The sequence below is a fragment of the Stenella coeruleoalba genome (genome assembly GCF_951394435.1).
Source record: "Stenella coeruleoalba genome assembly, chromosome: 9".
NCBI lineage: Eukaryota > Metazoa > Chordata > Mammalia > Artiodactyla > Delphinidae > Stenella > Stenella coeruleoalba.
In genome coordinates, this window is record NC_137155.1 from 83,688,297 (window position 1) to 83,702,288 (window position 13,992).

At 46.8% G+C, this 13,992-nt stretch overlaps 1 long non-coding RNA gene across 4 annotated transcripts in view; it reads right to left on the reverse strand.

Annotated features, from left to right (window-relative positions):
• The window catches only part of LOC307192110, a 199,998-nt gene that overhangs the window by 11,805 nt on the left and 174,201 nt on the right, over positions 1 to 13,992 (reverse strand). Inside the window, exon 11 of one of the 4 annotated variants that reach the window (XR_013829970.1) lies at positions 1,542 to 1,651. The exons of the other annotated variants lie outside the window; for them this stretch is intronic. This is a non-coding gene — a long non-coding RNA (uncharacterized lncRNA). Of the gene's footprint in view, positions 1 to 1,541; positions 1,652 to 13,992 lie in introns of those variants that run through there. 4 annotated transcript variants of the gene reach the window in all.

Genomic DNA, 13,992 nt, shown 5'->3' on the forward strand with positions numbered 1-13,992 from the left:
AGTGTACAAAACCGCTAAGGTTCAGTTCAATATTCCCTTCTCGCTCTACGGAGCCTCCCTGGACCACTCGGGCATGTCACCCTCTCCTGCACTCATAGCACTTATGTCTTAACCGTGCAAAGCCAACCGATGTTTACTCAGTCCTTCCAATGTGTTAAGTCCTTTCAGTCAATGACAAACACTTAAGGGACATGTGCTCCATGTCAGACAGCATGTCAGGTGCTCCGAGTATGAAGGGAAAAGACACTGTCCCTGCGGCAGAAGTTTACATCCCTCGCCTCGCAGGACAGAAGCACACGAGCATCGCCGCCTAGCACGTGGAAGGAGCTCTGCCTGCAGACTCAGCAGGCTTTACGGAGGAACTCTAGGCTGAATTTTAAAGGAAAAGGAAGGTTTTAACGGAGGGACAAGGTTGGACAAGGAAGGAAGGTGGGCGCTACAGAAGTAAGATGGGAGTTCACTTCGGTATCTCTGCAGCTTTGGGTTGAAGGGCTGGGGGGCACACGGGGCTGGGAGGTGGGCTGGGGCCTGGGCATGTGGGGCTTTGCACTGGCCGAGTACCTTCATTGTATGAGGTGGATCAACAGGGTGTGAGAGAGGCGGACGGCAGGGCTGGCTGGGGTCAGGAGTGCTGAAGGGCTGAGGCACTTGGACATACATTATCTGGCTCAATCCCCACCACATTCTTGAGCTCCTTGTCTGCCAATTAATCACACACTGCCTTGTGACACGTTCACATCTGCTATCTCGTTCCCTAACGTGGCCTGCATGCTCTGTCTTCTCCCCAGCTAGACGGTCAGCTCCTTGCAGGCACAGAACAATGCCTTCTCTCTGCTGGCCCACAGTGGCCAGCGCAGTGCCTCATACCCACAGACGGTCAGAAACACACGCCATTTTTCTTTTCCTTCCCTGTTCTGTTTTTAAAAATCGAAGTACAGTTGATTTAACACAGGTCTTAATTGACACTTCAGGATGTGCTCTTGCCGCCTGTCAAATAAGTAATTAAGTCCATCAGCAAATACTTTTTGAGACCTAGACTCTGGACGGTACTTAGGGCACATATCAAAAAGGTGTGCAATACAGGCGGGTGGGTCCACAGAAGCATTCTGAGAGGAGCAGGAGGGCGGGCTGGAAGGAGGGCTTAGCTGGCCAGCTCCGTGCCGTGATGGACTTCTCTTCGCCCGCACTGACTGGCTGTGCCTTTACTCTTGGGCCTGGAGCTTAGCTTAGTTCTTTCCTGAGCTCCATCACGCCCAAGAGGAATCAGTCGGTGATCTGGGTCTTCGCCTGCTTTTATCCTGTCTCCCTTTATTCCCTCTATAGTGGTGAGCAACAGTGATATGCCAGACACTGTGACACAGAGAAAACAAGTCTCCCCTTTCAGGTAGCTTATGTCTTGCAGGAGGGGAAGAAAAGCACTTGGTTATAACACGGTGTGCTCACGTTTTCTCCCTCCCCCCCTTATTACATTACATCACATTATCTAATGTAATCCAGAGGGCTCCCTGGAGGAGGTGATACCTGAGACGACTCCTAAGAATGCACAGGTGTCAGCAGATGAATGGATGAGGAAAAGAGAGGAACACGAGTAAAGACGTGGTCCAGGGCAGAGAAGCGGGCCTCAGGGATCTTCTGAGAGAGGCACTGGAACCTGGAAAAGGAGGAGCTATTAAAGGGCTTTGAGTAAGAGAAAGACAAGCAGATTTACATTTTAAAAAGATCAGCTGGGAGGCCAGTGGAAGAACTTACTGGAAAGTAGTGACCTTGGAGTCCAAAGAGAGCAAAGTATGGATTAGAAAGATAACAAAGCAGAATGGTTAAGCCCTGGATATGGAGTGACACGTGTAGAGAGAGAGTGACTGAGAAAAGTCTTTTGAAAAAGACCTTTAAAATGACTGCATTTCAGAGCCTCCAGCAACAGGTTACACACGCACTGCTGATGCTGGCCACAAGTGGGCAGCCTCACACAGCCATTCCATGGCCAGACCCTCCAGGATGTAGGGAGAGAATTTCCAGGTTTTTTGTGCAGAAAACTGGGAGCGCTTGGTTTTAACCACCAGAAGTGGCTAGCCTTTTCTAGGCCTTTTGGACTAACAATTTTGAGTACCATTCTCAGCTTAGCTCCTTGTAAAGTCGATTTAAGATACTTATCTATTCAGGGTGGTTCTCTCCTTACCCAGAGATCTGACAAAACTTCAGGTTTGTGACCTACAGGCAATCAGCACAACTTCATCTGCCCTCGACCTGGCTTTCTCTTCCCGGATTGCTCACCTCTTCAGCTCCCCCCCTTGGATTCATAGATGCCCCTCGCCAATCCCCAAGGGAGTCCTGGACTCTCCTACCCAGGCAGTCTTTAAAGACGTAATTCCTGGTAGAGGCTGATGGAACCACCCAAACTTAAGAGAACGGGGTTCTCCACCACATAGGGCGAAGCCACCAAGTAAATTCTGGAAAGGAGACACAAGCTCTCTGAACTTGCCCCATAAACATAACTTTTCTCCCACTGAGAACCTCTGTAGAAAGCATGGGGTATCAGGTGGAGAGGTGTGACCTGCATGAAAACTGGTGGTCTTGTCTCTCACTGGGCTATCTGAAGGGTAGCCAGCCAAGCCCTCAGAGAAGTGTGTCACGCGTTTGAAAATGCAGACTGAGAAGGAAAAGTTTTCTGTAAGTTTTCACCAAGGAGAACCAGCTAGTAAAGAGCTTGGCCCCATGACCCAGTCTGACAATGATCCTTGAAACATGCTGCCAGGACCTCGACACGCCCAGGGGCACCGTCCCCAGGTCAGCAACACTGCCCACCTGAGGCCCCGTGTCCCCCTGCACAGTTATCTGCGGGGGCTGCTGGAGCCTGTGCTCTGCGTGGGGCTGAGCCTTTCCTGGGGAGGCAAGGGCTGCTGTGTAAGCAGCTGGGGAGCAAGGCAGGCACAGAGAGGGCGCCAAGACCCCAGCCCAGGGCCCCTCGGGCTTCCTGGGTTGTCACTTGCTCTGACTGGCTCTCGTGACCACGCAGGTCCATTTACCTGAAGAGGGAGGAGAAAGTAACAGAGACTCCATCACTGGAACCAGCGTCTGTGATCCTTCCCAAGAAAGGCAAACCACCTTGCAGGCACTGCACACGCTTTAACCCATTCAGGCCTCACAGCAGCCTGTGAGGTGGGTACTACTCCCATTTGACAGACTAGGAAACTGAGGCACCAAGACATTAAGCAACGTTAACGTGCCCAGAGTCACACAGCCAGTGAGTGGCAGACGCGGGTTGCAGACCCAGGTGGCCTGACTTCAGGGCCTGTAGGTTATATCCTGTCTCATCAACAGGGGGAGGGAGAGGCCCGGGAACCTCCCAGGGTCACTGGTGCTCACGGGCTGGCATGGATATGGGGGAGGGGGCGGGAACTGGATGGAAGAGACAGGGATCCGGCCTCCTAATCCCACCCAGTGCTTCCTCTACACAGTACGTGGTGCCTTCTACGCTCTTACTGACACCACTTGCTCAGAGGGCCAGGGAGACGGACCGGCCCTCAATCAAAACAACGACCAGCCAATCAGAAGTTTACCAAAGAGGCAAAAACCCTTGTATGGAAATTGACCTACACTTTTCTTACCACAGACAGAAGCCCTCCAGCTTGCAAAAGTGATTCTAGAGACAGCTGGTATATTCCAGACAGGATCCCTTCCTTTTATCACTTTTCGCAAGTTGTACTTGGCTTATAACCTCACTGAAGTTTTCAATTGATTTACCATTGCTGGTGGTTTAAATCGGCTCACCCCAAATTTTAAGAACCTACGTGTAGAGGGGTCATGTCAGCATCAGAACTCCCACGCATGCCTGAATCACCTCCATGTAGGAAAAGAGAAAAAGAGTGAACTATGTCCCCAGGCCCCGATTTCCAGAGAAAACCACACCTCAGAGGGACGGCACTGGTCCCTGGGTGGGACACAGAGCCCTCTGAGAGGCCCTCGAAGCAATGTCACAGACTCGAGCTGAATTGTGTGGGCTTCAAAGCTGCTTCAGCAAATCGGCAGCCCACCAGGCCTCATCAATATTTGAAAGCATAATAGAGAAGTGAGGTGAACCAGAGCAAGTGCGCCTGGCACTGAGCCTCCCGCTGGGAAGTATTGCGGTAGGGGAAGAACCCATGTCTCAGAGCAGCCCTGACAGACTAAAAATATCTTCTGCTTCTCCTCTCATCCGTCTGGTCACTGTCCCAGACGCAAGCTCAGCACAGCCTGGTCCACAGAATCTATTACATCACCGTCTACCTGCACTTCGTAACTGGATAAAGAAGGCGGAATAGTCTCCTTTTTTTTCTTTCTCATGGACTCGAGTACAAACGTACAGACTAGGATATAATGACATTCTATTCAAAAACAGGCGCCAAGGGTACCTGCTTCAGCCTGGCATCTCAGGAAAACGTTGGAAGCGGAGTCCTTTAAAGGAAATCACTTACTTTAACTGCAGACTGGCAACGATGACTCACCCCAGAGATCCAGCTAAATGCTGGCACGGGAATTCTTAATGACAGTGTCAAGCAAATAAGATCTTATATGAAGGGAAACTTCTGCGTTAAATGCCTGTGGACAAGCTGCTCTGACCTCCTGCATCCTCAAAGCTCTTCTGCTCTGTTGCATAACCCATAACCTTGAGAACAATCAGCCCTTCCTGCCAGCAGCTTCTCCGTGTCCACCTGCCCCTACAGGTAGTAAAAGACAAGAAAGGATCAGGAGCAGTGTTTACACAACATGTCCCGGCACTCTCTTCCTCCTGGCCTCACCCCACCCCCCGGCTTCGAAGTTCATTTCTTCTAAAATGGGGGCGAGGTGATTCGAAGAGCGAGGGTGCGCGGCCAAAGAGGAGGGACGCGTGGCCAGAGGCCTGCCCCGACCTCACGGGCAGCGCAGGGGACACATGGGACTCAGGACTCGGGAGGGACTTGCCAAGCAGGAGGCCGCCAGGCTGCCCGCTGGGGCGGCCCAGACTGGAGGAGGTTTAACGTCAGAAGAGGGCCTCTCCCGCCCTGCCCGCTCGGTGGACCACCAGAACCTCGGGGGCCAAGAACGCAGGTTCCACTTGGCAGCCCTGACTGGGGTTTTTGTTTAAATCCTGCCGGCCTGGCTGTGTTCCCGCTCACAAGACTGGCACGTGTGACCCACGGTACAGCGGGCAGATCATCGGTTTAAAACCAGTTCCATTTAAAGTCACTGTGTAGTCCCTGTGGGCATATTCTCACACTTTGGGGCACCTGGTATGACTACTGGTTTCACTAAAATCTGCTTCTGCTGTATATCCTTATTTATTCCCCTCAACAAGTGAGAGTATCAGGAGAGGAAAGTGGCAGGCAGCCTCCTGGGGACAAGAGCTCTCCTAAGAGCCTGGGTGCCTGGGCCGCGGACACTTCCGGGGATCATCGAGCATGTCCCTGAGACCTCTGGGATGGACACCTTCCAGAGCAGGGAGGGACCAAGCTGAAGGCCTCTGAGGGGCCGCACCTGCTTGCTCCTCCCTCACCTGGGCCACACCTGCCTTCTTCCTGATCCTCAAAGGCCAGACTCATTTCCCACTCCAGAGCCTCTTTTTTTTTTTTTTTGTGGTACGCGGGCCTCTCACCACTGTGGCCTCTCCCGTTGCGGAGCACAGGCTCCGGACGTGCAGGCTCAGCGGCCATGGCTCACGGGCCCAGCCGCTCTGCGGCATGTGGGATCCTCTCGGACCGGGGCACGAACCCGTGTCCCCTGCATCGGCAGGCAGACTCTCAACCACTGCGCCACCAGGGAAGCCCTCCAGAGCCTCTTAAACGTGCGGTTCTTGGTGCTTGGAACCTTCCCCCCAACTCCTCCCCATATACTCCTTCCCATCCTGCAGCTCTAACCTTGGAAGTCACCTCCTCACAGAACCACTTGAAAGGAAGGCCCTCTTTCATCAGAGAGCACCTTTCCCCGCGTCTCACGGAGCCTGAGTTTTAACAGACTGCTCTTCTGTGCATTTACGCAAGTGCGATGGTGACAGAGATCACTGTCATCATCGTCTCAGCGCTGACCAGTGCCTGGCACACAGCAGCTGCTCAAGAAATCTTTGTTGACTAAATGAACAATGACGCCAGCCTGCCTTGACCTCCCTGAGTCACTCTGATCTGTGAATGTCCTGTAGAAGGTACTTCTAACTGCATCGCCATTTCATCCTGACCTTGCCCACACCCCAGTTAAAACCATAATAAAACGCTGGGATGGCTTCTTACTGTGGATAACCAGGTACAAAAGGAGACGTCCATAACTGACACTCCAAACCACCACTGGAGGAATTTATGAACTTTGTCTAACGTTCTATCGTGGTGGCAAAATTAATTCCTGTGTGAAATTAAAAATTCCTCCCTTTGACAACATTCCCAGGAGTACCTAGAACAGAGCAGGGCTGAGTACTAAATCCTGAACTTTTAAAGTTTAGGAAACGTTGCCCCAATCTCTCTCTGCCTGACTCTGTATTCCGCGGGTTACCTGCTTACGGAAATGACGACAGGCCCTGCATTCCAGGTGAGTCCGTCATACCTAGCTCTGTGTGTCCAAGACGCTGCCGGCTCACTAGCTTGCCCTGCCGCCCGCCCCAGCCCGCCCCCGCCAGCAGGCCCGTGGAGAACACCCCAGTCTGCTATTAAGATCTATTCAACTGGTCAATTACACAGCCAGCAACCTCTCAACAGCCTCTTACTTGTCAACCGAACCAGCCCCCCGACTCATATCCTCTTGCTCCCTTTCTCGGCGCCCAGACACACACACCTCCCACCCTGCTCATTCCGTACTCCCTAATACAGCAGGATCTTACTCAATTTGCTCAAGACCTTTACCAGAACCCCCGCAGTTCTCCATGTTTCCCAAAGCTCTACTACTCCTCTCCCCCAAATAAGAGCAGCAGCCAGCTTGGTCTGCCTACAGAAGATTCACCGTCAACACCTAGGAACTTGCACAGGGTCCATCACAGGTCACTGTAAGGCTTCCACTGGAAACGTGGGTGGGGATGGGGGGTAGGAGGATGCCAAGGAAGACATTAAAAGGGAGAGAAATTAAAACCTGTTGATTCTCCCTCTGGACCTACTTGGTGAGGACAAGAATGACACACTGCTTTGTTACAGAGTCTAATACCTGAACTAAGACCGGCCTTGGAATATTCACGTGGTATGTCAGAACGTAAGACCTGGGGTCAGAGACCTAAGCTCCAGTCCTGGCTTTCCCACCTACAAACTGTGTATATGCACCGGGGTAAGCTGATGTTTCCATGTCAGTGCAATGGGGTGAAAGAAATTGACTTCCCAGAGTTGCGGTGAGGATTCAGTCAGGTAATATCATGAATGTACCTTAGGATCTGTCAACACTGGATATTTCATGTATTAGTTTCCCTTGTCACCAAGTATGGCATTTCTACCTCTCTCTCATTCGAACATTTGTTGAGTACCTGCCACGTGTCAGGCACTGTCTTGTGTGTCAGGGTGTTTATCCAAAGGTAAACAATACCTATCCTGGCTCTTAAAGGGCCAGCGCAAGTCAGGGCAGACAGACAAGAAACAGGAAGTTAGAACTTGGTATGATGTGTGTACACAGGGGTAAGCAGAGGGTGCTGTGGAAGCATGTGGGGCACTTGACCTGGTCCTGAGCAGTCAGGGAAGGCTGCCTGGAGGAGGTTTCATCTGAAGGGAACAGTAGTGGTTGGCTAGGAAGAGAGGGAAGGAAAGAGATTCCACGTGGAGGGCAAACATGACCAGCTTCATCTGGCTGGACCAGAGACCATGGAATAGGGGTAAGGATGGGGTAATGCCAAAAGATGAGACCAACGCACGAAGGGTCTTTCTTCCATATCACTGGAAAACCCGCTCTTCCTGACCGAGGCATTATGTAGTCAGTCTACCAAGCAATAATAGTCTCACAAGATGAGATTTCTGGGTCCTGACAGTGTGCTTAAATTATAGGGCCTGAACTTACTGGAAGGCACAATATTAATGAGTTTCTATTCATTTCCAGTAATAAATGAAAAGGGGATTCCATCATGGGCCACACCTCATCACTTTTTTGGTAGGTGGGATAGTTGCTTTGTTAATTACCTTTTTTGGACATACTACTCTCTTATTACCAAAAGCACGTTGGCCGGAGCTGTGGGGGCAGGTTGTGGTAACGTGCGTCGTTAATGACAAGCTGTAACCAGGTGAAGATCCAGAGCAAGGTAAGGCACGATGATGCGCAGCTTTGGGGCCTGCATCCATCCTCCCTAATACATTAAAACCACTCCAAGAGATAACTGACTAAATGAAACTGAGCGGCCCCAAAGGATAAAAATACCTCCAATAAATGAGTCATTTATGGAAACTGAATAGGATACAAATTAAGAGCTTGGGTTTAGGAGCCAGACTTCTGTGATTTGATCCTGGCTCCTCCACTTACTAGCTGTGTAATCTTGGGAGAAAAAACTTAACTTCTCTGTGCCTCAGTTTCCTACCTGTAAAATGGGTATAATAATAGCACCTGCCACACAGGATTGTTTATTAAAACGGACAACCAAGTAAAGTACTCGGCCCAGTGCCTGACATAGGGGGGCCCAGCTCAAAGTGTTACCTACTGTTGTTAGCATTACTAATCTCTTGCACCTGTGTTGGGTCAGGTCTATTCTCACCTATTGTTTACATGAATGAAAAATTAGAGGCCTGAACACAGAAATGAGTTATTCCTTGTTAATCCTGCCCCCGGAACAGCGAGGCCACAGGAAATACAACCGAAGTGACCTGGAACCCTTGGTTAGTCATGGTTGGTACAGATTAGGTCACAGCTAACTGACACTGTTATCACCACAGTGGTGATGATATTCATACTTGAGTTTCAAATGAGAGGGCTCTCAATTAAATCAGTACATGAAAGATTCCTTACTGGAAAATATCCCCCATCTACCTAAAACATTGTTTCTGTGCCCTCTGTTGTTTTTTTTAAATCCCTGAGAGTAACACCATAGGGTATTTCGTTAGAGTTTTCTCTTCAAGACATCTATCTTAAAAGTTAACGATGTACCTCACATATCTTATTTTCCTTACAAACCTGTTAAATAATCCCACTGCCTGTGAATGTACCCCAAACCTTATTTTATGTTTAAAAACTTTATGATTTAATTTAAACTCATTTTAAAGCCATTTATATTTCTAACATGTTAACCCCTTTGGAGATACTAGGTTCCAAACAGGTACAACCCAGCTTACAAAGCAGCTTTCGTACGATTCCCAAGTGCTGACATAACAGGACCTGGTAAATAACTTCATACTCACTCCATAGCATTTATGATCTCACAGTCGTATTTCCTGCAGACCTAGCCCGGAAGCCAGATTTTAAAACTAGCTGTGGATTTGGAAGACGATTCATAAACACTATGCACAGCATGGTGGTGACCGGTGGGGACAGCCGGTTCTTACATCAGTCTGCTTTACATTCTAATAGCGTAGAAAATAACAGGTTATAGAGTAGTGCTTTGTAACTACCCTCTCCTTGCTTCTGGCAAATTAATGAAAGCCAAATAAACTCCACACTTTAGCATTTGTGTATCTGCAGAGTGAAAGGCAGCACTGGGCTGGGTGGGGCGTGATGGTGCCCGGGAGGTGGGCAGAGGGGTAAGGCTGGAGGCGCTGCATGTTCAGAGGGAGGATAACAGGAAATGGCCCGGCGGGTTTGGGAAGCAACAAGCTGAGTCTTGTTGGAGTGTAAAGGCGAGAGGGGACAGCGGCATGGGAAGAACTCAGGTTCTTGAACTTTTCTTTTTCCTGAAAATCCCTCAAATAGGATGCCTCTTCTGAATACTGATATTACTAGAGTATCAATTTAGATTATGTTAAATTTTTCCGGTATAGCTATCCTTCCATTTCAAAGCACTGGTTGGCTAGACTTCTAAAATACTATCGCATCATCATCCGCTACGAGCAGAATATTTAGAACAAAGGTGACACTGGACCACAGGATGAGTCTCCCGGAGGTCGAGGAGGGAACATGCTCTGTAGGCAGCTAGTCAGCTAATATGCTTCCTGTGAGTAAGGCTTCCCCCTCTGCGCCGTCTCAGGAATGCCCTCTCATTCCTTTCACAAGGAAGTAACGGCTTTACAATTCTAGCCCTAGATCCAGAGTCTGGTGAGCTTCATCGATGGTCTTAACAGCCTGGAAAGTATTATTCAAAGAAACTGGGGAAAAAAACCAACCAACCAAACAAAAAAACTGTCTTCCCAGATTTCTGAGAAAGGGGTGAATACTGACCTACATTTAATGCTCTAGATTAAAATCAAAAGTTTAGGATAAAGAAAAAAAATCTTCTGTATCATCTAATGAAATCAACTTATTCTGCATATAGGAAATTGAGGCTTCGATGGGGGAAAAAAAGTACAAAAATTAAACCACGGTTAATTTCTAGCGGTGACCACGGGTGAGTCTTTTAACGCAGGCTGTGCCTTCTTCCATCATCTACTTGTATGCTGCGCCAAGAGGCAGACGCGGTAGGTCGGTCTGCTGTTAAGACATGGCTGCAAACCCATCTCTAAGCTGAGATGCTTTCAAGCACCAAAAACTCATGGGAATTTAGGGTGCTCATCATTTAGGCTGGAAAGAGGTGACTAAGCTCCTTGACCTAAGGTTTATTCGTCCTGATCACTCGCTGTGAACCAGGGCCATTCAAAGCCAAACGTTTAGCAGGGCAGGTCTGGGACAGGCTGCCCTGGGCAAATCAGCCTTCACGCTGAGGGCTCCGGCGGCAGAGCCTTATGGCAGCCACTCGGAAACGTGGCTGACTCCGGCAAAAGCCTTCTCTCAAAGCCCACTGCGGCCCAGCCAGCCCCCTTGCCAGCTCTGGCAAGGCCCACCCACCACAGACTTACACAAGCATCTTGGTGTCTACTGAGTAGCCTTTCTATCCCTTTCTTCAATGTCCTCTTCAGTTCCATCCGAAAAGAACAAAAAGCAACTGTACTGTAGTGGAGGACGGAGCCCTTAATAGAGAACGATGTTTGAAAAACAAACCCATCGTGATGTGAATCATCATCATAACGCTGACCAATCAAACCATATCCATGAAATTAAGAGAAACCAAGCAGTTTCTTTTGGTATCTATTAGGATGTTCACTATTTTACTGTATTAATATAAATTGCTAAAAGCTTCCTGGAAATCAAGCCTACAAGTTAGAGAAAAAACAGAATGAAGGAAAATGTCTTTGAGCCCAGTTTTGAATTCAAATGATTCAGGAGGTTTAACAGGTATCACATAAATAGATAAATGATAAAGGAAAAAGTGCTAAAACATTAATTGCAGAATCTAATAGGTGTATATATGGGGGTTCACTGTAAAATTCTTTCAACTTTGCTGTGTGCTTGAGATTTTTTATAATAAGATGTTGGAAAAAAAGTATTTTCATATCTCCGCTCGGGTGCTAATATCCACCAAAACTCATGGACTCCTACAGCTAGATATAACAGTACAAGGTCTTGAAATATAAAAGAAGCACCAAAGATTAACTGGGTAAATGCAGATGACTCAGCACACAATGTTGAGGGATCTACTTTGTGGAAAAAAAAAAAAATTTGGATCTTTTTCTCACACTTCACTTCTAATTTGGTGGATTTTACATAAAAAATGTTTCTCTAAATTTTTAATTAGATGAATATTTTCCAACTTCTGGGTGGGAAGGAATTCCTAAGCCCAAAGTAACAGAAGTCACAAAGAAAAAAAAAACCAGACAAAAATCATTTCATTTTCAGCCAAATAAAATATAAAGGTTCTATATCTCAAAAAATCATAAGCAAAATTAAAAATCAAAGAAGCTGGGGAAAATATTTGTTGCAAATATCACATGCACACGTGCGCGCGCGCACACACACACACACACACACACACACACACACACAAAGACTACATAAATTACAGAACAGTTCAAATACATTATAGAATAATTACACCCCAACAGAAAAGTCAGTAATGGACATGAACAGAACATTTATAAAAGGAAACAATGGACTAATAAACACATAAAGAAGTTAAACTTTACTGACAGCCATTAAAAAATGCCACACGCCTGTCACAGAGTGGGTACTCATCAAATAGCTGTTGAATAAATCAACCAAAAATAGGGCTTCCCTGGTGGCGCAGTGGTTGAGAGTCCGCCTGCTGATGCAGGGGACACGGGTTCGTGCCCTGGTCTGGGAAGATCCCACATGCCGCGGAGCGGCTGGGCCCGTGAGCCATGGCCGCTGAGCCTGTGCGTCCGGAGCCTGTGCTCTGCAACGGGAGAGGCCACAACAGTGAGAGGCCTGTGTACCACAAAAAAAAAAAAAAAAAGTCCAAGACGCATGTATTTAAAAGGTTAATTACTGTCACAGCAAAGGAAACCTTCAACAAAACAAAAAGACAACCTACTGAATGGGACAAAACGAAAAGACAATCTACTGAGTGGGAGAAAATATTTGAAAATGGTATGACTGATAATGGATTAATATCCAAAATATATAAACAGCTCATATAACTCAACATCAAAAAGACAAACAATCCAGTTTAAAAAATGGGTAGAAGACCTAAATAGACATTTTCCCAAAGAAGACATACAGATGGCCAATAGGCACATGAAAAGATATTCAACACACTAATTATTAGAGAAATGCAAATCAAAACCACAATGAGGTATAACCTCACACCTGTCAGAACAGGTATTATCAAAAAATCTACAAATAGCAAATTTTGGCAAGGATGTGGAGAAAAGGGAACCCTTGTACACTGCTGGAAATGTAAATCGGTGCAACCGCTATGGAAAACAGTATGAAGGTGTCACAAAAAAACTAAAAATACTACCATATGATCCAGCAATTCCACTCCTGGGTATATATCCAAAAAAATAAAAAATAAAAACTAACTGAAGAAGATACATGCACCCCAATGTTCATAGCAGCACTATTTACAAAAGCCAAGATATGGAAGCAACCCGTGTCTATCAACAGGTGAGTGGATAAAGAAGATGTGGTGTGTGTGTGTGTGTGTATACATACACATATATATGTATACATACACACGCACACGTGCGCACGCACACACACACACACACACACACACACACACACACAAAATTGAATATTACTCAGCCGTGAAAAAGAGTGGAATTCCGCCATTTGTGACAATGTGGATGGACCTAGAGAGTATCATGCTGAGTGAGATAAGTCAGACAGAGAAAGACAAACACTGTATGTTAGTGGAATCTAAAACAATAAAACAAACAAATGTAGGGACTTCCCTGGTGGTCCAGTGGGTAGGAATCTGAGCTCCCAATGCAGGGGGCATGGGTTTGATCCCTGCTTGGGGAACTAGATCCTGCATGCATGCCACGCTTAAAAGATCCCGCATGCCGCAACTAAGACCCGGAGCAGCCAAAATAAATAAATAAATTTAAAAAATAATAATAAGTTTTAAAAAAATAAATGAATGTATGTAACAAAAAAGAAACAGACTCACAGATTTAGAAAACAAACTACTGGGTACCAGTGGGGAGAGGGAATGGGGGGGAGGGGTAAAACAGGGGTATGGGATTAAGAGATTCGAACTACCTTTTATAAAATTATTTTGTAATAACTTTAAATGAAGTATAATCTATAAAAATGTTGAATGACTATGCTCTACACCTGAAACTAATATAATATTGTAAATCAATTAAAAAAAAAAACTTCTCAGGAAAATTCTAGCCAAAATATAATTAAAAGTTTTATACTAAAAAAAAAAAAGGATAATTATTGTAATGTAAAAATAGCTTTTAAAAAAATGGAAGCAAACTGAACACCCCCAAATTAGAGAATAATGCACCATTATTTAAAAACATTTTAAAATGTTTTTAAAGCAGTTTAAAGCATGTGGAGAAGATGTGCATTTAATGTTAAGATATAAAATTGCCTATACAGAATGATGCTGATCTTGCAACTGTGTGTGTGTGTGTGTGTGTGTGTGTGTGTGCGCAC